This window comes from Panthera onca, chromosome A1 (assembly GCF_046562875.1).
Source record: "Panthera onca isolate mPanOnc1 chromosome A1, mPanOnc1 haplotype 2, whole genome shotgun sequence".
NCBI classification, from domain to species: domain Eukaryota; kingdom Metazoa; phylum Chordata; class Mammalia; order Carnivora; family Felidae; genus Panthera; species Panthera onca.
Window position 1 is genome coordinate 134,740,827 of NC_138339.1, and position 24,284 is coordinate 134,765,110.

Below are 24,284 nucleotides of genomic sequence, written 5' to 3' on the forward strand. Positions count from 1 at the left end.
AAGCCTTGGAGACCTGGGGGAATAAATCCCCTACTGGAGACATTAACGATCTCTAGGAGAGGGGAAAGCCAGGCTGGCCCCCGCTTGCCTCACCCTCTCGTCTCCCAGCCCCCAGAGCTCAGGAAGCTTCCTGATTAAGAGCAGCTTTCACACTTTTTAACATTTTTTTTTTTTTTTAACTGTAGCCCTCAGGGATCAGTTTTACATGGCAATCCAGCACACCCAAACACGAGACAGAACTTACCTTGCAAAGTACAAAGGACGCCAGCCCTTGTTTTTTGCCTAATTCCATTTAATTCTGTGTCTTCCTTAAGTGCTGCCCAAGACACTTGTGGATTTCACAAGCCACCAGTAAGTCACCCCCCAGAGGACGAGAAACACCGTCCCCGACTAGCAGAATACCGGTGTTTGAAGGTAGGCAGGGGCTGGAGAAACAGGTCCTCCCAGGAGAACGTGCGCCTCTGCTCTGCGGTTGGCTAGTCTGTGCTTGAATGTCTGCCCGGCAACTCTGAGGAGCCAGGCAGGTGCTGCACGCTTTCCCTGTGGCTTCACAACCACCACCAGGAGATCTGAGTACTGCAACCCTCATTGTACAGATGAGCCTCAGCTGACGGAAGAAGCTGGAGGTGCCAGCTGGGAGAGCCAGATTTCAAAGGCGATCGCTCTGACTCTGAACCCGCTTGTAACCTTGACCCTACCTGCTCAAAGCCCACTGGTAACCACTCATTACCCGCAGGGTAGGGTTGAACTTTTTAACCTCTGTAGCTTCATTTTACTCCTTTCCTCCTCCCTCCCTCTGCACTACAGCCCGAAGGAACTTCCTTCAGCTGTGCTAACACTCTAGGACTTCCTGGAACTCTCTTCTCCCTTTGCTTGGTTTGCTCCTCTTATTTAGACCTTATCTAGGTGTCAGTTTAAACCTCATTTCCTCTGGGACCTGTGCCCACCCCCCCCACCCCCCCCCCCCCCACAGTCATGATAAGTGCCTCCCTGTGAATGTGCGGACCACGGTGTATTTTTCTCTGCCCTGTTGCACATGTTTCTATCTCCAGGGGTGTGCTGGAAAATGTCCAGCAACCAGCTCTCTGGGGAATAGGGGGCGGCGGGCGGGGGGAGGGGGGTGATTTAGCATTTGCCCATTTCCTTGGTGTAAATACTTCCACACTTGCCAATTTGAAGCCATCAACATGGCTTCACTGAATATGAACTTGGAAAGGCATCAATGGGATTGTGCAAACGGGCTCCAGCGCATACCGCTGGATGTCGGTCTCATCCTCTCTGACCTGGGGGAAGGCAAGGATCATCTCTGTCTTGCTGACCATTGTATATCTCCTCGGTGAATAAGAAGGGCAGGCAAGGGCAAGAAAATGGGCTGGTGTTTTGAGACATATTGAGATAGTGAAATGTGTTGCTTCTTCCCAATGAGTAAGGAAGGAATGGGAGAGGAAAGGGTAAAGGCCGGGTGTAATAAAAATAATAACCAACAGGGGGGTGCCTGGGTGGCTCGGTTGGTTGAGCATCTGACTTCCCCTCATGGTGTGATCTTGCAGTTTGTTGAGTTTGAGCCCCACACTGGGCTCTCTGCTGTCAGCCCAGAGACTGCTTCGGATCCCCCCTCTCCCTCTCTCTCTGCCCCTCTCCCGCTCCCACTTGTGCTCTCTCAAAAAATAAACACTTAGAAAAAATAATAAGAGTAACCAACAATCACCGCTTCCTTACAGACTATACCATATTTCCACACACACTGCATCATGTGATTGTTTTCACAGAAAAGTTAGGAGGAGGAGTGTTATTTAGTCGATGAAACTATCTCCCCAAAGGCATAGTGATCTACACAGGATTACACAGTTCACACCTGAGCTAGAACAAAGTTTTTCTTGAGTTTTAGCCCCACGTCCGTTTACTGTTCAGGGTGGCTTCCCATATCGACGTCCCTGCTTGTCGTGAGAAAATAGACATTTGGGCAAATGCAGAGATTGAAGCAGAGAGGATAATGGTGCAGGGAAGAGCAAGGACTGCCCAGGTGTGAGGAATGTTGTGCCTGTGCACGTGTGCACACAGGCCAGCCACACATGACACAGTATCTTGGGAAAGGAATACCAAGTGAGTGACAGAGCCATTGGTGACAAGACCCCTCAGCAGTGAGAGATGGGATTGTGAGCACTTAAGAGTGGGGCTTAAATAAGGCAATCCTGAGAAATAAAACCAAAGCAGGAGGCATTACAATCCCAGACTTCAAGCTGTATTACAAAGCTGTACTCATCAAGACAGTATGGTGCTGGCACAAGAACAGACCCTCAGACCAACGGAACAGAACGGAGAACCCAGAAATGGACCCACAAACGTATGGCCAACTAATCTTTGACAAAGCAGGAAAGAATATCCAACGGAAAAAAGACCGTTTCTTCGGCAAATACTGTTGGGAAAACTGGACAGCGCCATGCAGAAGAATGAACTTGGACCACCTTCTTACACCATACATAAAAATAAACTCAAAATGGATGAAAGACCTACACATAAGGCAGGAAGCCATCCAAATCCTAGAGGAGAAAACAGGCAACAACCTCTTTGACCTCGGCCACAGCAACTTCTTACTTGACATGTCTCCAGAGGCAAGGGAAACAAAAGCAGAAATGAACTATTGGGATCTCATCAAAATAAAAAGCTTCTGCACAGCAAAGGAAACAATCAGCAAAACTAAAAAGCAACTGATGGAATGGGAGAAGGTATTTGCAAATGACATATCAGATACAGGGTTAGTATCCAAAATCTATAAAGAACTTACAAACTCAGGGGCACCTGGGTGGCTCAGTCAGTTAAGCATTTGACTCTGGCTCGGGTCATGATCTCACGGTTTGTGGGTTTGAGCCCCGTATCAGGCTCTCTGCTGACATCTCAGAGTCTGGAGTCTGCTTCGGATTCTGTCTCTATCTCTCTCTGCCCCTCCCCAACTCGCGCACTGTCTCTCACTCAAAAGTAAACAAACAGTAAAAGAAAAAAAAAAAAAACAAAACCCTTACAAACTCAACACCCAAAAAACAAATAATCCAGTGAAGAAATGGACAAAAGACTTGAATAGACACTTTTCCAAAGAAGACATCCAGATGGCCAGCAGACACATGAAAAAGATGCTCAACGTCACTCCTCATCAGGGAAATACAAGTCAAAACCACCATGAGATACCACCTCACACCTGTCAGAATGGCTCACATCAACAACTCAGGCAACAACAGATGTTGGCGAGAATGCGGAGAAAGAGGATCTCTTTTGCATTGTTGGTGGCAATGCAAACCGGTGCAGTCACTCTGTAAAACAGTGTGGAGGTTCCTCAAAAAATTAAAAATAGGGGTTCCTGGGTGGCTCAGTCAGTTGAGTGTCCAACTTTGGCTCAGGTCATGATCTCACCCTTCGTGGGTTCGAGCCCTGCATTGACAGCTCAGAGCTGGAGCCTACTTTAGAATCTGTGTCTCCCTCTCTCTCTGCCCTCCTCAGCTCACACTCTGTCCCTCTCTCTCAAAAATAAACATAAAAAAAATTTTTAATTAAAAATAGAACTATCCTATGATCCAGCAATTGCACTACTAGGTATTTATCAAAAAGATAAATTCAAAGGGGCACATGCACCCCCGTGTTTATAGCATCACTATCGACAATAGCCAAAGTATAGAAAGAGCCCAAATGTCCATCAACAGATGAATGGATAAAGAAGATGTGGTATGTGTGTGTGTGTGTGTGTGTACATGTATATATATATACATATATTTGTATATATGTATGTATATGTACATGTGTATATATACATATGTATATAATGTAATATTACTCAGCGATCAAAAAGAATGAAACCTTGCCATCTTCAACAACGTGGATGGAACTGGATTGTATTATGTAAGCAAAATAAGTCATTCAGAGAAAGACAAATATCATATGATTTCACTCATGTGGAATTTCAGATACAAAACAGATGAACATATGGGAAGGGAAGCAAAAATAAGATAAAAACAGAGAGAGAGGCAAACCATAAGAGACTCTTACATACAGAGAACAAACAGGGTTGCTGGTGGGGTGTTGGGTGGGGGAAGGGCTAAAGGAGTGAGGGGCATTAAGGAGGACACTTGTTGGGATGAGCCCTGGGTGTTCTACGCAAGAGATGAATCACTAAATTCTCTTCCTAAAATCATTATTATGCTGTATGTTACCTAACTTGGATTTAAATTAAAAAAAAAAAAAAAGAGTGAGGTTTAAAGAATTGGATACCTGGGTTCAGATTCTGTTCCACCCCTTGGCTGTGTGACCTTGGTCTTGTAACCTTTTTGTGCCATCATTTCCCGCTACTACTAATCAACGCTCAGAGGACTGCTATGAAGACTAAATTGGATAATCCATGCCGAATGCTTACAGCTGGGCTTGTTCCATAGTGCACCCTCAATATTATTTTTCTAACTTCCATTACAGTGTGGGGTGTTTGTTTTTTTTTTTTTTTGTCTCTTCTGTAAGACACTGAGGTACTTTCTCATGCTTTATTGATGTCGATCATAGGAAAAGAAAACCTTGCAATGGAGTAGCGCGTTAGTCCAAGTAGAGATACAGTTGCACTGGGTGTTTGAGCTCAGTGTGTTTCTGGGGAAGTTGCAAAACATGTTAAAAAAAGAGAGAGAGAAAAAGAAAAAAGTCTTGGGGTGCCTGGGTGACTCAGTCGGTTGAGCACCTGACTCTTGATTTCGGCTCAGGTCATGATCTCAACGTTTCGTTGTGTACGAGTCCCGCGTCGGACTCTGCACTGACCGTGTGGAGCTTGCTTGGAATTCTCTCCCTCTCTCTCTGCCCCTCCTGGGCTCTCTCTGTCTCTTTCTCAAAAATAAATAGACTTAAAAAAAGAAAAAAGTCTTGAGATAGTCACAGAATCCGAATGAAACTCAGTCAGACTTTTCCCACGGAAAGCACTGAGGATTTCCCTTTTCCATGTAGATTCACTGGCGGCTTTACATGGCCTACGACATGCTTTGCAAAAGACAATCATGAGTAAAGTGTACAGACACGTTAAATTTCATCTAATATAATGATTTATCCTGTATCCTTTTCTTACCCTGTGCGGTATATAGTTATTTCTCTGTGTTTTCTTTCTATGTCTGTGTCTACGGTCCTCACTTTAGATGGCACACCCCTTAGGGCAGGGCCCGTGTTTGCTTTTGAACCAAGAGCATGGTCTTTATATTCTTAAAATTACATTACAAAAGTAAAACAAAGGTTAGTATTTTGTGATGTGTGAAAATTACATGAAATTCAAATTTTATTTTCCGGGAATGAAGTTTTATTTGAAGTTTTTTATAGCCAGGCAATGTAGCTAATATTGCCTGTGGCCTTTTTCACACTACAATGGCGGAGTTGAGTCTTTGTAACAGAGATCATAGGGCCTGTCTGCGAAGCCTAAAATATTTCCTGTCTGGCTCTTTACAGAAAAGGTTTGCTGACTTCGGTCCTAAAATAACTAGTAGGTCTCCTAAAAAGTTGCTATCCCCTCCCCTATTGAGATTCAAGGTTTTGATTGTTTATCAAACCACACAGGGAGTGGTAGAAACTGTGCTGCGATAACCTTTTTTTTTTTAATGTTTATTTATGTATTTTGAGAGAGAGCGTGCACACACGTGCCTGTGCACACAAGCGGGGAAGGAGCAGAGAGAGAGGGAGAGAGATAATCCCCAACAGCCTCCCCGCTCTCAGCACGGAGCAGATGTGAGGCTCAATCCCATGACCCTGAGATCATAACCTGAGCCTAAATCAAGTCAGACGCTCAACTGCGCCACCCAGGTGCTCCTGTGATGCCATTTTTTTAAAAGCCACAGTGTGATTAAATAGCTCCAAATGCTCAAGAAGGCTTCCTTTCGGTGTCTAAGATAAGCTGTCATGGGGAAATGAAGTTAGTTTTAGGTAAGAAATACAAGGCAGGAAGACCCCCAACCTTGAGTCTCAGCACCATGATTCTCTAAACCAGCAATGGTGGCCAACATTGCACAGGGCCGTGTAGATCAGCTAACATGATGATAACGTTGTTATAAGATACCGTCACTGCACACTGACCCCTTAGAGGACCTGACTCTCATTTCCTTCCCAGACCTCTTCCACAGGCTGGGTGCGAACAATGGTGGTGCGGGGTCCGGGTGACTGCCACCAGCGCCACCAGCAGAAGGACCCCCCAGGCGCTTCCCTAAGCCGTCACCAATAAACCAACACATGAATGAAGGAGTGTGCTTTTCTGGGATCAGGGCCCAAGTGCAAACAGTGCCTCTGCCAGAATCTTCCTTTAATGTTACGCTGGACCTCAGTCCTGCCTTATTCAGACTATACTCTGAGGGACGCTACTGTCACATATATAACACATGCTTTGGCTTCAGTTTTGAAAAACCAAGCACAGTTCTGAGAACTGTTTCTAACGAGTGCGAATTTTCCCACCTGTTTCTCTTTTTTTCTTTTTTTCCTATTTATTACACTTCCCTGTTGGGTGGCTGATGTCAACGTTTTCCCCCACAGTTGAGAGAAGGCAACAACGTTTTTAAAAACTAGGTTTGAACTTCTAATCTCACCCGCAGTGTTAGGAAGCTCCTGAAAGGCGGCTCAGCACGAGGGGCTTTAGAGGACTGAGGCCTCATTTTCCACACTTATCCTTGAGGATCTCTCTCTTCCCACAGTACTTAGTAATTGTTTATCAGTTTTCTGTGAAATTCTGAACATAACTTTGCTGAACCAGAGTCAGTTGTAAGGCACCAACGTAGTTAACATCTCTGTCTGTTCAGTGATAATGTGGTCTCAACGCTGTGTTCTTTCTATAATAGAAAATTGGAGGGGATTTTGTGAACTGATGGGTTTTACACTTTCCATCACTCCTAATGATGCTCATTAATTTGTTTTTATATTTATTTATTTTTGAGAAAGGGAGCGCCAGGGGGCTGGGGCCGAGGGACAGAGGATCCAACGTGGGCTCTGCTCTGACAGCAGAGAGCCCAATGGTCATGAGATCATGACCTGAGCCAAAGTAGGTCTCGGCTGAGCCACCCGGGCACCCCATGCTCATTAATTTTTGAAAAGCAAAGCTTCTCACAATGATTTACTTTAAAAAAAAAAAAAAGCATAAAACATAATATACACCTGCACTACAATTAGAATGGCCATCTGGCAAAAAAAAACATATATATACATACATATATATATGTATATATATCTCACTGTTTAGCATCAAAGATCAGGTTAATTGAGGCTGTATCAGTGTCAAGGAGAAAGAGAGATAAACCAAGATCTGCTGATGGATAAGGAGTAGAACTTCTCCACTCAATCCTTATTATTCACAGATTCCACAACTGAGAATTCACCTACTTGTGAAAATTTATTTGTAACCCCAAAATCAATACTTGCAGTGCTTTCACGGTGATTTGCGGACACGCACAGGGTAGCAAAAAATTCAAGTCACCTGACACACATGTTCCCAACTGAGGTCGAGCAAGGCGACGCTCAGCTCTTTCAGATCTCATAATATAAACAAGTGTCCTTTTCCCACTGTGCCTGTGTGGGCTTTTTGTTGGTGATTTTGCTCTTTAAAATGGCAGAAATGCCGATGTGCTTTCTAGTGTCCCCAAGCACAAGAAGGCTACGATAGGTCTTACAGAGAAAAACAGAAGTTCGATAACTTGCATTATCTAACTTCTATAAGAAGAAGAGTCACATAAGTTTAATTCAGGCATGGGTTGTAGTATTGTGGGCCCTGGGTTCACTGTTAATGAATCAACAAAACATGTTAAATAAGTATCTTTAAACAGAAACACACATAAAGTAAGGTTATGTAGTGACGAAAGGTTATCACTTGATGAAAATGTTATGCCCAGAGCCTTGCGGGAACCCAGCACTGGGTTCCTGTTAGGAGCAATGGTTCAGCATTGGCTAATTCAGCATTGACAGCAATTTACAGAACATAACAACCTCGAGTAATAGGAATCCAGTGGTATTTGGATTCCCTTTCTATTCAATTCTCCTATATGGGACTTAAGTACCTTTAGTCCAGAAGGATCTCTGGCTGTTAAAATTACAGTGACTTTTTAAGTAATTATAAGTTATTTTTAAAGCACCAACAAGGATGTCTTCCAGTTCTTCCAAGATCATTAGAGCTGTCTTATCTCTGAATACTGTCCCATGTTCCAAAGGTGGTGGTACCGCAGGTGGTCACTCGCACGATGGTACAGGTAAGGTTAGGGGATCAGAAGGAAATGGAGACACGGGTAGAAGCCAGGAGAGTGCTAGTTGCTAGTTTGTGTTCTTTCATTTCAACCACTCCGGAGACCTTTCGTCTATCCTGGCTAAACAGTTGATACCATTTGGGGAAGCCTTCCTTTCAAGTGAAAAAGAAAGGGCGTGGGGGACGGGGAGGTATATAGGTGAGACACTGGTCCTAACCTTCTCTAATAGGGAAGGTATACCCAACAGGGTGGTGTTGTCTGTGAAAAATTAATAATAACAGAGTTTCAGCTGAGGGTCACCTGTTATAATCAACCTCTGGCATAAGGTTCTGTTTGTTGTAGAACTGGACACTAATTGGAATTTGTACCTGTGTTATCATCACACAGTATCCAAAAAAATGGGCAACCTCTGGCAACTTTCATGAGCTTTTCTAAGGAAAAGAGCCATTTGCAACTTTAGTGACTAATATATCCACAGAATTCACTTTTACTCAAAGAGAGGACGATCTTAGACTTCTCCCCTACTCCCCAGATACCTGATTATAATAGCAAAGGAGATCACTGTATTTTTTCCCCCTTGTTTGTAAGAAATAAGGAAAATTATTTATTTTGGCTTCTGAAAAACTGACGAACTGTGACATTTTCTTCATTGTAATGCACATGTGAAGTTATTTCCCCCAAACCAGATTCTAATTTTCTATAATTCAGTAGGACAGCTCGCAGAACTTTCTTGCCTACAGTTTGAAAGTGCTACGGGGAAAAATTAAATCATGGCACAAAAAGGGAAGTGAATGAGTTGTGATACCCAGGAAAATATGTGGTGACTCACAGATATGAAAAGAAGTTTCATCTGCAGCCTGAGACTTTGGGAATACTAAGGAAAGTGACTCGGCTTTCAGTTTTTTTCGTATTTTCTCTATTTTGTCCTCCACGTTAACTCCCAACTTGGGGAGAGGAGGGGAATGTTCAATAGAATCAGATCAACAGAGCTGAGAATTATGCTCTCCTCTCCTCTAAGTTGGTAAAATGTGAATTGGAAAAGTCCGAGGAACTCATCAGCGTCCATGATGGCCATTGCAACTGCATATTATAAAAGTTAATCATGAGATCTTGTAGCTGTTCCACACTGTCTTGCCCAAGCATTAAATACCAAGAATTCTTCTTGTTTCAAAATTTGAGTCTTATCAAAAGAGCATGTACTTTCCTGTTAAGCAAATGCAGTCCTACTCAATGTATTAGGAAACTCTGAAGTTTTTTGTGGAATATACTTATCATAACTGGAGAAATCACCAACTTTGTTAACTCCAACTTTGGAGGGGGAAAAAAAGTTTTCAGTTCCATTCCTCTTGCCCTACCTAGTCTTCCTTATCACCCCCGCCAGAATGACTAAGGGCACCTTGCATCATGTAGACACTTCATCAGTATTAAATAATAATTATGGGAGCCTGGCAGAGAAATTGAGATCAGAGAGGGGAGCTTGGGTGGCTCACTTGGTTAAGCATCCGCTCTTGGACAATTTCAGCTCTGGTCATGATCTCAAGTTTCATGGGTTTGAACCCTGCGTCGGGCTCTGCACTGGCAGTGCAGAGCCTGCTTGGGATGCTCTCTCTGCCTCGCTCTCTGCCCCTCCCCCACTCACACTGTCTCTGTCTCTCTCAAAATAAATAAGTAAACTTTAAAAAAAATCTTAAAGAAATTGAGGTCAGAGATGGAGCTATCAAGTTTTTCCACGAACTTCAGGGGGCTGGGAAAATCATAGAATCCCTTTGCTTTGGTTTCCTCATTTCTGAAACAAGTGAAAATATCCACCAGTTCTCCTAAGGCCACATGGTTTAAATATACAATTGACGGGCAGGCAATTTGGATATAGAAATTCCAAACAGGAACGTAAATGATGCTTTAGAAAAGTTTGGCTGATTATTACAGCTCCTGTTTATAGATTTGTCTTCTCTAGCAAGGATATGACTCATGTTAAGTATATGGATTTTTCATCTAAATTGGCATGTCTCTGGTTAAAAAGAAACAAGCTAACCAAATGTTAATTTAGGCACATTGTATTTATGTGGGGGGGGGGGGGCGGGGAAGAGAGAGTATCCTGTCTGGGTCATTTTGTCTCTCCACTGTTGACATCTGCGGCCACCACCAAGGTGGGGGAGGACGGGCCACTGGAGGATTCGCTCATGAACCTGGTGTTGGAGACCACTGATGACCGTGTTACGTCACTGTAGTGCTTTGTACGTGGGGGTATTTGCACAGGTACCACTCCATTTTATAATGACAACGCCCTGAGGAGCTCCTTGAGGACTATTTAGTTCTCATGTATTACTGATGAAGAGCCAAAGCTGAGGGAATGTAAATGATACAGTGGGGTCCCCATGCCTGTCCGAGGCAAAGCACCCAGGGCCTCTGGGGTCTGACCCAGGGGTCTTCCCACTAAACCAGCTGCTTCCTGGAGCAGGCTGCCTTGGAGAGGGGTTGTTGCATATCCTTCCCTGGATATCTCTAGTGTCATGTCTGCACCTAGAGAAGAAAGGAAGTGGTCTTGGTTGATTTTGGATTATTTATGATGAGGACATAGGCCTTTTTGAGTTTGGGGTTGGCTTGCCCTTGTTTGGTTTTTGTGTTTATCATTTTCCAAAGGTGGTTTAATGTGCTTCCCCTCTTGAGCACTATAGGATGTTATTTGTTTATCCTTTTTAGTCTAAATATGATAAAAATACATTTTATTTTGGAAAATACAAAAAGCCTACACAATAAAAATGAAACAAGAATTGCTTATTACCTGGAGAAAACCACTGTTCACATGTTGATATAGCATCTTTCTCCCTTTGGTAGTTGAAATTATAGATAGGTATTTGTATAGCCTACTTTTTTTTCATATGGCCTTATAGCCTTATATTGTATTTACCAGTGCCAGTACACCTGTAGTATAAAAGTAATGTTAACGGCCCCACTAATAATCCATGAAATGGGTATGATCTGTTTACTTAATCTTTCCCCTACTTTTGGACAGTTGTCTGTGCCACTTGAAAGGAACACTGGAGAATATAAAAGAGAAGTGTGGGTGTGGACTGTGCATACATCCCTGTTTGCATTTCTGATCATGCCCCTAAAATGGATTCCATAAAGAAAAGACTCAAGCATTATATCCTAAAAGAAAGATTCCTGAAAAGAAAGGTCTAGCCATTGTAAGACTAGCAGCAGAAACCAGCAAATTGCTCTGCACTGTGTGTGGAGGCTCATCACCCTTGCCCATGTCATCTCTGCCCAGCCTACCCCAGTCATCCACCCTCTGCATAGAGTGTCATCAAGGATTGTAGGTTACCTTTTACATGGCCTGAGCATCACCAGGAAGGAAATTGGGAACTTGGTTAAATTTTGCTTTATGGATTTTTATTTTATTTTATTATCATTTTTTATTTTTGTTTATGGATTTTATCTTCATTTTTTGCTTCATGGATATATACGTGTACATATACACTTTTTAGATTATCACCTTTTTGGCATTTCCTGCTGTATTAATCAGTGTTCTTCAAAGAAGCATAACCAACAGAATAGGAGATGATAGATTGATGATGATGATGATAGCTGATAGATAGATAGACAGATATAAAGAGATTTATTACAAGGAATTAACTCATGTGATTATGGGGGCTGACAGGTTTCAAGATCTGCAGGGTTAACAGGCAAGCTGGAGACCCAGGAGGGCCAATGATGTAAATTCTAGGTCATAGGCCGGCAGATGTGAGACCCAAGGAAAGCCAGTGTTTCAGTGAGAATCTGAAGGCAGGAAAAAGTACATCCCGGTGCAAAGGCAGTCAGGCAGGAGGAACTCCCTCTCATTCAAGGGAGACTCAGCCTTTTGTTTTATTCAGGTCTTCACCTTATTGGATGAGACCCACCCACATAAGAGAGAGCAATCTGCTTTACTCAGTCTATGGATTTAAATGTGAAACTCACCCAAAAATATCCCTCACAGGAACACCCAGAATAATATTTGACCGAAGATCTGGGCACCCTGTGGCCCAGTCAAATTGACACATAAAATTAACCATTACACCCTCAATCCTGTGCCTCCGTGGCCTGCCTACCTATCCCTACTATTCCCTACAGGTGACTCTGAAATAGCAACCTTTTTTTTTTTTCTTTACAACAATAGCTATTTCTAGTGGCTTTGTTACTTCGTATCATTCAGAAACAGAAGGGACAGGCTTCCTCAACTTGTGCACATGGTATCTTGTGACAAATAGAAACCTGGTCATATGATGGTTAGATTCCAGCAGCAGCTCATAAGAGCTCAGTCACCTGAATACGGAAGTAATAGTACCATTTCAACTATAGCCAGCCATTTTATCACCATGGGAAAAATAATCTATCCATGGCTTCCAAGTCAGGGTCCCACAGAGATCCAGCTTCCACCATGCTTCTACTCAAGCCACAGATCAGGAACCTAAGTCTTGGTAGATCTTCGAGCCACAGATCCTCCTTTTCTGCACTTTCAAAGGGTTCTGAATTGACGGGAAAATGGGAACTGCTTTACCTCTGAAGTATTTTGTATCTTCATCTACTTAGTCATTTATTCATGTATTCATTCATTCTTTGATTTTTTAAACAACACACGCCATGTCAGCTTAAGGAGACTATGTGCATAGGAGGGAATAGGAAGGGAAATTAGAGATTCTTTATTTTAGAGATACTTGCAAGCCATGTTTAGGTTAAGAGTTCAAATTCATAGTCCGCCTATTAATGACCTGTACCAACGAGCACCTGATTCCAAGTCTGGTCATGAACAAAAGGATTATTCAGGATTCTCCTTCAATTAAAAAAAAAAAAACAAAACAAAAAACAAAAAACAAAACTCCACACACATAAAAGGATTATTCAAGATTCACGGAAAAAAATAAAATGTTGGCAACCATTAAATAGCAGAGGGGATACTGGACTGCCTAGAAGTTAGGGGCACCTGGGTGGCTCAGTCAGTTAAGCGTCTGACTCTTGATTTGGACTCCGGTCGTGATCCCAGGGTCATGGGATCAAGCCCCACGTTGGACTCTGCACCTCTCTCCCCCAAAAAGAAAAAAAAAAAAAAAAACACACTTAAAGAAGTCAGATAGAAAGGATTGTACTTCTAAGTAAGAGAACTAACTGTTTCAGCCCTTTGTTGCATGACTTTAAACTTGGATCCAGAATTTGATATTAAGATAGTGAATTCATTTATTCATTCAGTGAGTCAGCAGATATTTTTAGGAGCTCATTATGTGCCAGGCACTTGTTAAAAAGTATTGGGTCTTTTTGCAACAACATGGACAGATCTAGAGAATATAATGCTAAGCAAAATAAGTCACTCAGAGAAAGACAAATACCATCTGATTTCACTCATATGTGGAATTTAAGAAACAAAACAAACAAGGGGCTCCTGGATGGTCCAGTCAGTTAAGCAACTGGCTCTTGATTTTGGCTCAGGTCGTGATCTCACGGTTCGTGGGGTCGGGCCCAACATCAGGCTCTGCATGGAGCCTGCTTGGGATTCTCTGTCTCCATCTCTCTCTCTCTCTCCCTCTCTCTCAAAATTAAATAAATAAACTTTAAAAAAATAAATAAATAAAAGAGACTAACCAAAAAACAGACTCTTAACTAGAGAACTGATGGTTACCAGAGGGCAGGTGGCAGGGGCGGGGGATGTGGGGGAATGGGTGAAATAAGCGAAGGGGGTTAAGGGTACACTTACCATGACGAGAATGGAGTCATGTAGAGAATTGTTGAGTCACTACATTGTACACCTGAAATTAATACAACACTGTATGTTAACTGGAGTTAATTTTTTTTAATTAAAATTTAAAAAAACTTTAAAGCATTAGATCTCAATAATATTGTTTTTAAAAAGAAGAAGAAGAAGGTAGAGAAGAGCTAGAAGGTAGAGGGAAGATCTATAAACTATACGTTTTAGTGTGGTCTTCCCAATGGCTGCATTGCCATTAAAGAAGATTGCTCATGTAAAGAAACCACGTATGTTTTGTAGTTTAAAAAATAATGCAGTTTACTGAAGCAGATTGGAGTTTTATTCCTTGAAACTAATAAAAGAGGCTTATGGGAGTTGGAAAGAAATAAAGACAATGACTTTACAATCATTTGTAGATACACAAGTATCTTTAGATGGCCTTTTTACTCTTTTTAATGAAACTATCCAAAAACCTCCACAGTAATGGGCAATTCACCTAGGAACTCATCTTCATTATTTGTGTAATTTTTAATTCTCCAAGCTTTTAGTTTCGTGTACATCAAAAACCACTTAAGGGCTGTAAAAAGATACTGAAGAGAATGCTACATTTAGAGCAGAAAATTCTGTTATTGAATTTACCATAGTGATCATCGGTTGTAAATCTAAGCAATCAGTCCAGTTTATGAATAGACCAAGCTAGAGAAATCAGCATGCCTCATTTGCATACATACACACCGTCATCATGGATTAGCTTTGGTTGCATTTTCTCCCCTGGCAAACAGGACACATATTTTATGTCACCTTGAAAGGAGAACTTAATAAAAAGCATGATACGGTATATTCAACCTCTTTCAAGTGTCCAGATCCTTACAACCCGATATCCAAAAAGTCGGACATTTCCCTTTCTGCATATCCCTCCTTTACTGAAAGAACATGTATTTGTCTCATGTACCTAGTAAACATCTAAGTGGGCCCAGTGCTGAGCACTGTGTAAACAAGATAAGTGAGGGCCTGGTTTTAGGAGTGTTGACATCAACGGATGGAAATGAAATGACAGACTCCATTTAATTGTCTCCTCTGTTGTTAGGAAAGTCCAAAGACATGCCCTCCCCAGCAAAGAGCAGGACCATTCATTCCTCTATGTCCATCTTAAATGCTTCAGGGTAGCTACCTCATCTGGGGCCACAATGGTACCTGGCTCTTGGGCAAACCCATGGAAGATAAAGGGAAGGTTCCAAGAGTAATTGTGGCTCATCTGGCTCCCCAGAGCCTCAGATTTGCCTGCCAGCAAAAACAAAGGGAGACAGTTTTATATTCTGTATTGGATTCATGCTATGTTTTAAGGTAATACTCTCTACAAACCTCGCCTTCTAATACCTAATTTCTTTTAGATTCCTAGGATGCCTCTGTGTGTGTGTGTGTGTGTGTGTGTGTGTGTGTTCTGTCTCAACCCGCTGTTCCCCTGGCACGTTCTGGTCCATCTGCCCCAGCCCAGGATCCCCAGGGTCACACCACCCAGTGACAAGATGCATCAGGCCCACCTCTGTCCCTCCCCAGAGCTTCATGTAGTATTCTAATAATAATGACAGAGACCGCTGAGTGGACACACAATGGGCGAGGCACTTTACATACCCTGTCAGGTGAGGGCACGACCACTCTGTAAGGAAGTCACTTTCTCTTTTTCACAGATGGGCAAATTGATGTGCAGGGAAGTCAAGTCACTTATCCAAAACCGAGCCCTGGTAACTGGTGGCAAGAGCCAGTATTCAAAACCGTGTGCCTGATTCCTAAGCTCCTGAGTTGTTTTTGTTTTTGTCTTTTGCTTCCCCACTCTGCCTGTCAAAGCAGTTTGTTGCCTCCCCTATTAGTGTCAGTACTGTAATAAATGTCTCTTGGCTTGAACAGAAATACTGAAAGCAACAGTGTACCCTGGAGACCTGTGCGGTTGCCGTGGCCCTGGCCCAATCATTGCAGTGAGCAGTGTTTGCTGTGTACTTTAGATACATTGTTTCATTTCATTCTCAAATACGAAATGGGCACCATTTTATCCCCAGCTTGAGGAGTCATAACTGGTAGACGGAAGAGCCAGGATTCAAACCAACAGTGTTCAACTCCAAATCCCACATGCTGAATCACTGCAGCAGAGAGAGCTTTGCAGAGAGAGCTTTCTCCCACTTGGTATTTTAGAAAGAAAATTCCAACACTTTTTAGCAGGGAGGCGAGTGATTTCTGGCATCTATGCTAGTCAAGTTGACCATTGCCACTGGATGTGACGGCACCTGCTGTCCTCCTGTTGTGCTCATAGGACAACTTTGCAGTGGGGATTACACTTCAGTAGTCCCCGGGCTCCATGGCTAAAGTCCACGATGGTAAGATTTTATGGTGACTAGTTAGCATTAAGATGGCATTATATTATAATCATTAATTGAATACATTGACGTTTTATTGGATTGAAGAAAATAAAGAGGGTATTATATGGGGTCTGTGTATGTGTGTGTGTGTGTGTGTGTGTGTGTATGTACTAGAAGATAGGCATTAGCCAAGAAGTCAGGACCCGAAGATACTACCGGAGGTCCAAATATCTGAGTAACAATATTACTTTCTGACAGAGAACTATTTACTAGAAAGATTCTCAGTAGGAATCGAATTGCTTTTATTAGTTTATTTATAGTGTGCACTTCCTTTTTCACCTCTCTTTCAAAAGAGGATATTTGCACTTTTGCAGAATGTGTGAAAGTCCTCCATTTACAAAGTCCTGGGAGATATTTTTCTGCCAGTACCTTGGTTCAGCAGCTCTCAGGGAGTTCCAGTGAAGCCCGCCGGGGGTGGGGAGGGGAGGGGGGAGCGTCTGTCCTGCTCCTCCTCTGTGGCATGCATTTCCTAAGCCATTCCCCCTGCTTAGAGCAGGACACCCACACTGGCGTCTGCAGGGCCACTTGGGAAGCTCTTCTGATCCGGGTCTCCCTGTTATCCCTCTTCTCACTGCTTTATTATTCTGCACTCAATTTCGAACTAAATAGAAATGCAGATGGGCACATGAGCATCTAGGTTTCCCAAAATACACATTTTTCTTGAGTGCTTCCCTCTTGAAGTGTGTGGACAGAGCCAGCATATTATCTCCCCATTATCACTCTGTTTTAATGTCTAACTGACAGGTGCCTGTCAGTAAAACAAGGCAGTAATGGGCAGAAAATGTCTCTGCTCTTAGAGAGCCAAAAAGACCCTGGATTCCTGTCAGTCTCGGAGACACTCATCAGCCATTGTTAAAGAAGACTTATAAATGCCTCTTTGGGGAATACCCATGAATGGCCTAAATGTTTTCACCCTTATTAGTGAGAAGAAAAAAGGGGAGCTGTTTCTCATTACATGGGCAGATTTCACCCACAGTGAGTATTTTTCCCCCAGTGGAAGCTTGCCCAGCACGTTACTGTGTTATTACCACAACCCCAGAGCAGGGTGTGGCCAAGCCAGATGGCACCTGCAGGCTTCATTGGGTGAGAATGGCTTCCTGATGAGTCACAGACAAGGTCCAACTGATACAGGCCCAGTGACCTCAGCTAGTCAGTCTGAAGCCATGTGGTTCTGCCAATCTGCTTCCTTCAGATGCATCCAGTAAATAATATGATGGCGGAAGTCTACGGGGGCAAGCGACACCAAGTGGTCTGTGTCGCAGTAAGCAAAAGAGGCGATCTTTTAGATTTGTTTTCATTTTCCCAGGAGATTAGTTAATGCAGAAGGCCTCTGTCTATGAGGGAAGTTCGGCTTAAGGAAAGACTACATCAACCATCAAGACAAAGTCAGACACCGGGGCGCCTGGGGGGCTCAGTCTTGGTTAAGCATCCACCTTCGGCTCAGGTCATGATCTCACGGTTCGTGGGTTCAAGCCCCACGTCGGGCTCTGTGCTGACCGCTCAGAGCCTGGAGCCTGTTTCAGGATTCTGTGTCTCCTTCTCTCTCTGGCCCTCCCCTGCTTGTGCTCTGTCTCTCTCTCTCTCAAAAATAAACATTAAAAAAAAAAAAAAAAAAAAAAAAAAAGACAAAGTCAGACACCAGAGCAGGTGAGAGAACCAGTGCTTGGCCTTCTTACTGAGAGCGCTCAGTGGCAGAGACCAGGCCCTTGATTTATTTTGTGTCCATTTAAACCACAAGTCCAGTTTTCAATATGAGAAGGAGGGTTAGTTATGGTGAGGTGGTCTGATTTGGTTTTTTCCTTAATTTCAGTAAAAACAGGTGGGCCTTCAAGAATAATACACACAATAACAAAACAACTCAGTTACTGTACCATGTAACTAAGGCACAGATTCCTTACTCTGAAAATTGACAATCAAAGGAAAGAATTAAACAGTGATCATGCGTTTTCTATGCAAATCGGACTTCAGCATAACCAGATTGCACTGGTTGATGAAGGAAAATTGTTTCCAGAATTCTTGCTACTAAAGGTGAAGGGAAGTTCCACTTGGAAAGGCTTAATTTTGTGGCCCCCAAATAAAATAATTGCTTCAAGCGACTGTCATCCATGGGTGCAATCATTAGACCATTAGAATATTGATGGGGAAGGATGAGGGAATCATCTGCCATCACTTGAACCCATTAAAAATGGGACACCCATTAGGTGTCTCCTGATGTGATACAATGAGAAGTATACAGTGTCACCTATGAGCTATTGTTGCCTAAGAGTTGAACTCTATCAAGGCCACTTACACGTTTACAGAAAACATAGGGGATAGAGGAACAAATTAAATGATACCGCAAGAAAGCCAATTTTGAATGTGGCTTTCTTCAGCAAGATAGTGGCAGGGAGAAGAAAAGGAGGTGGCAAGTAAGAGGTACATAAATAGACATCTAAATGTTGCATACTGGGGTGCCTGGGTGGCTCAGTCGGTTGAGCATCCTACTCTTGATTTCAGCTCAGGTCATGATCTCACAGTTGGTGGGATCGAACCCCAATATCAGCACGGAACCTGCTTGGGATTCTCTCTCCCTCTCTCTCTCTCTCTCTCTCTCTGCCCCTCCCCCCAGTCGTGCACACGCATGCACACAAGCTCTTTCAAAATAAATAAACATTAAAATAATCTTCATAGGAAAGAAGAAAAGGAGGGAAGGAGAAACACGTGTGGCAAAATTTTGATTCATTGTTAAATTGGCATGATGGGAGTATATCTCTGTCAGTTTACTTAGTATTCTCTCTGCTTCAAATTTTTCATGCTGAAAATATTAAGGAAAAGAATAACAGATCTCTCTCAGAGGTGGGAGTGTGTGGACCCACTGGGGCCGTGACTAGAAAAAAGTCATTATCTGATGATTAAAAAAAAAAGATTATTTTTTGAAGGTATCCTTTTTTAAAAGAAAAACTTGTTTTGTTAGCTTTTGGGGGTAGTCACTGCAAACCAATTCCATTGCCTTACATCAAGCAATTGGAGGGGAATTTGGGTAACAAATAGTCTCTGGTGGAAAAGTGAATGCTGATCTTAGCTGGAATAACTTGCTTTCTTCAGCATCCGCAGTGGTTGGTCTCCAGGGGCTTATCTGGCTACATGTGTTTTTCACATTTATTAGTGAAATTGGAGATTCAAGAATAAAACACAGTCCTCAGGAACATTTTGTTAATTTGTGACACACTAGAGATTTTTTAGCCCATAAAGCAAATGAATGAGCTCCGTGGGGGCATAACTGTTATTTTCACCCTGGAAGGCAGTAAAGACCCACTGTATTTATTAAGCACTTAGAGAATGGCAAATGAATAGTGCTATGAAAACAGAAAAATATATTCACACTATTGCTATTAATAGTGTAATTTTTTTTGTATGTTCTGAAGGAAAGCCCGTCAGATGAAAATTTAAAAGTAAAGATAGACAGACCTCTGTATAATATTTGACTGTTTTATCTTGGATGAGAATTTAATTCAGTGTCAGTATAAAGTTGTTTTGTTTCTGTCAAACAGGCTGGATCAGGTTAAGGAAACTCACCCCTTCTTTTTGGCGGGGCTGGATATACAAAGAAATGAACAGACCAGATATTTGATTCAGGACCTTCTTTCTAAGCGGCCACGGGGCCTAACGGGATGTTCTGGTAAAAACAGTCCTCCATGTACGTGATGTGCTGCGATATTTCTAACAGGCTTTAAAAATACTCAGCAGCTGGGGCACCCAAGTGGCTCAGTCGGTTGAGCGTCGGTTGAGTCGGTTGACTCTTCAGCTCAGCTCAGGTCATGATCTCATAGTTTGTGAGCTCTAGCCCCACGTCGGGCTCTGCGCTGGCAGCACAGAGCCAGCTTGGAATTCTGTCTCTCCTCCTCTCTGCCTGTCTCTCTTTCTGTCTCTCTTTCTCAAAGTAAATTTTAAAAATAAACTTAAAAAGAAAAAATAACATACTCACCTGCACGGGAGGCTTGGGGACAGCGCTGGCTGGTCCTCACACCGAAAAAGTCCGGATGAAGCCGATACTCCAGAGGATGGGGGCTGTGTCAGATGCAGGGATTGATGTCAATACGCAAGGTAAGCTGGGCCAGGCAGCGAAAGGAGCAAAGGCCAGAAGGGGGCATGTGCTCCCACGAGGACAAAGTGACTCCTCAGATTCCTTTGAAGGAGTTCATTGAATGCTTTGCATCGAAGTAGGTAGGAAGGAAGAAAGAGGCCTCATTCCCCGCCAGTAGGGGGTGAAGAACAAGAATCCAGAAGACCCTGTGAAGAGATTAAGTGATCAAGTGATCACAGGTAACTCAGCCGTTGGCTATATGGTGCATTTTCGTGTGCTTGTTTGCACCTTGATTTAAAAGACTAGACCCGTTTATTTTCAGGAAGCACCAAAAAAGAAACTGTGGCTTGTCTCTGCATGTATGCGTATGTGTGTGAGTGTGTGTCGCGGAGAGGCAGGGAACAGAGTCGAAGGGCCAAGAAGAGTCATTCCAGGGGGATGTTTTTGTGCTTTTTAGCTATATTTACACAAGACTGTCAAAGCTGATGTCAGCAGTTGTGCTTCCGTGAGATGTTTGCTTGGGCAGATGCGAGGGTAGCAAGGAGGGCTTGTAGAGGGGTTGGGCCAGGCAAGGGATCTGGAAGGAACCCCTCACACCCTCCCTGGCCCCCAGCTGTTGTAAGCTGACCCCGCTGCACTACAGTCTTAAGCACTGTCTGTTACCAAGTGCCTTCCACATGCCAGGCACACACCTATCCCAGATCCTCAGTGTCAGGGAGGAAAATGAGGCTTAGCTCCAGGTAAGTCTTGTCCATTCATAAGCACTGGGTGGCAGTTATAAGCCAGGGCTCTGTCCCCTTCCCCCCACCATCCCAGAGTGCTCCTGACCCCAAAGCCAAATGTGTACAAAAGCAACGCAAAGACACCCAGAGACTCTGGCACGTCTCTAGAGCACATGTGAGATAATGAGCACATGTGGAATTTGGGAGGCTTTTAATGTCATGAAGCACACGATAGGGAGTCCCTCTGTAATGCCAAACACAGGGCTGAAAAGCAAGATCCAAAGAGTTTTCATCTTTACTCTGTGCTTGCCTTAATACTCCTCACCAAGTTGAGTCGCTTAAGTCAACCTTGCGCCAAAGCCAAGCAAGGGTAATGGAGCCAAGTCTCTTGGGACCTCAAGGGCCTGAAGTGAGGCCTGGGCCCCCAGAACCTGGCAGAACGTAGAGCTTGGACATGACCCTGGGAGAGGGCAAGAGTGCAGCCTCCCCATGGTCTTGGTGAAATGCAAATGGGGAAAGCCCCAAGGCACCGGGCTGAAAATACGCTAACAGCTGGCTTTATTCTCGGGGGTGGGAGGCTGAGGTTAGGCACACCTACACACCAGGCACAGGGCTGTTTGCACAGAAAAGGTGAGTGAGGTACAACTTCCTTTATGGTGGGCATTCACGTGGATGCTGGTAGAAAATGAATATGAGTGAAGCGACAGCCCGGGGACTTCTGGTTCTTAGGGTTTATTCTGCCCTCCTTTGGAGCTGAAACACCCCCTGTATCACCAGATATCCTGGTTAGCGTGTTGTACCCTCCACACTTTTCCTTAGGCTAGACAGGCAGCTGTTGGGTGCTAGGCATGCTGAATGTCATTTGAAGAATACGCTTTTCTTTTTCATCTCCCTGCGATGTCCCGGGAATGTGTTACTCTCTTTTGCCTGCTCCCCTCTGTGGTTTTTTCAGCTTGTCACTTAAACATTTCTGATGTGTCCTGATTGCTCCCCGGTCCCCAGGACTCATCAGAGAGCCCTGCCCCACGCCCACCCCCGCCTCGGGAAGCAGGGGTCTGTGTCCCGGGTCCTGTTGTCACTTGCAAGTGTGACTCAGCTGCCGCTGTGTCTTTGAACACACAAGGCAGTTGTGGGATTCTTAATTGCCATTTTCATCTATATAATTAAAATTAAATGAAAAAATGGATAGCCTCCAAAATCCAAATTAATTTTATGAGTACTTCTTGAGGGGGAAAAAATATGTATAAACACTATAATTGTTACTTGATTTGCCTTCAGCAGAACGAGAGGATTTTACCTGCCTGAAGGGAAAATTAGTAATTTTAAATGAAAAAAAAAAAAAAAAAAAAAGATTAGCCTGATACTTCTGGTGCTTCTTGTGGCTGAAAGTCAAAAAATAACAACATGGATGGAGAATCAAAACTAATAACAGGGAAGGGATAAATAACTCCGTGTGTCGCTTTCAAAAAGACGCTGTGTGATTGGAACTCTCTGGATCCAACTTGCCTTCATGCTGGTCTGGATTTTTTTTCCCCCCGCCTGATTCATCACCGGTGTTTACGCTTTCCTCAAGAAAGTGTCTTTACCCCCCCACGTCAAAACCTCCTTAATGCTCGGAAACCAGCATTTCGCCTGCTTACTCTGCTATGCAAGTGTGACAGTGCGCACATAAGCGGAGCATAATGAGAAAACAAAAAGGCAAGTTTTGTTGTTGTTGTTGTTGTTTGCTTTTTTGTTTTTTAATCCACTGGGCCAGGCAGTGTGGCAGTGTGCAGTCTCATGAGGCGCCTGACGGACATGTTTGTAAAGACTTGGACGGTCCCTTTATTTGGAATGACAAACCCTCCGCTCCACATAATGAGGTCAGTGAAGCATCCAGAAAAGAAACGTATAATTTGGTAGCGTGGGTCTGTAAGCACAGCCCTGCCGAGGCTATTTCAGTTTAATGAAGCAGCTACTTTACCGCTACCCACTCTTAGTGAATGGCCTCCTTGGCGTGTTTTTGAAAACTTAAATGTTGCTGGTAATCATGTCCCAGCAATCTCCTTAGAGAGCCTTTGTGCCCTGTCCTCAGAAGAAATATGCTGCTTTTACATGTTAATGGTTTTGAAATTAGTCATTTGCTCCATTTTCATTGGAAAGGAAGGTCAGTGTGTGATTTCCCGCCTGCCTTCATTTTGTCTGAACATTCCAGATACTCCCAAGTCAGTTCATCAGGCATGCAGGGCACTGCCTGGTTATAACATGCCTCAAAAGCCAGGGAAATGTTCTATCAAAGAGCATTCTTATTCTCAGAGACTGTTCTTAGAATTCAGAGTCTAAAATTCTCCCTCAGAGGGGGAAGTTCCTGGACAGCCTTTATTGCTTTTTTTTTTTTTTTTTTTTTTCGTTTCAATCACCAACTGACTTGTCCTGCCCACTCCTTGGTCTCATCATTGGAGGCCTTGCCCCCCTGAGTATGCAGCCCCTCTAGGAAGGCGAAGGGACGTTTTAGAGATACTTCCTGAGGCAAGTATCATGTAAAACTGAGGTCCACCTTCTGAATCCTGGACCAGGGTGAATGATGTGCAGTTCTGTGGGACCAGAAAGCCATCGAGCCATTCCTCAGTTGTGCATTTCCATCCTCCAGCCCCCCACAAATTTAGGGCAGTTTCCCCCGAGTGAGCAAAGGCATGATTGCCAGTGGAAAGATGCCTTGCCCTCATGGCTCTGCAGCCCCAAAGAGGGTCTGGGAAACATTCCTCAAGAAATGCAAAGCCTGGCTTGAAAGGTCTGGACACTACACCATCAGCAACTTCAAAGGAATACCTAGTAATCTCTCAGAAAATATTTCTTTGAGCGGACAAAAGAATGAATACATTTGCTTCTTGGATTTGCTTTGTGGACCAACTCTGGTTGTGAGAGTGACAGGGTACCCTTCTAGAACACATTGAGACCTGAGGAGCGTGCTTCTTAAAAATCTCAGGAATTACTAGCATTGAATTTGTTGGTCCATTCTTGCCACAGACTGCCTCTCCAGGCTTGGGCCTGCTTAGTCCACTGCCCAGGCAGCCTTCCTGACCAGGTTAGTGCCAGCTAACACACATACTCTTATGCTCTTATTTTCACCTTTAAACCCCATGATAACTTGTACACCCAAACAGAGGT

The 24,284-nt window shown here is 43.5% G+C and overlaps 1 protein-coding gene and 1 long non-coding RNA gene across 7 annotated transcripts in view; one reads left to right on the top strand and one right to left on the bottom strand.

Moving 5' to 3' along the window:
• MARCHF3 (membrane associated ring-CH-type finger 3) overlaps nt 1–24,284 on the top strand; it is a 148,437-nt gene that overhangs the window by 82,048 nt on the left and 42,105 nt on the right. The window lies entirely within an intron of this gene.
• Nucleotides 1–24,284, bottom strand: part of LOC132681593 (uncharacterized) — a 109,280-nt gene that overhangs the window by 17,907 nt on the left and 67,089 nt on the right. For 5 of the 6 annotated variants that reach the window (XR_013557360.2, XR_013557357.2, XR_013557355.2 and 2 more), the window contains 2 exons: nt 20,317–20,621; nt 13,951–14,002 (listed from right to left, as the gene is read on the bottom strand). This is a non-coding gene — a long non-coding RNA (uncharacterized LOC132681593). Of the gene's footprint in view, nt 1–6,185; nt 6,822–13,950; nt 14,003–20,316; nt 20,622–24,284 lie in introns of those variants that run through there. The other variant, XR_013557358.2, reaches the window with a different exon arrangement.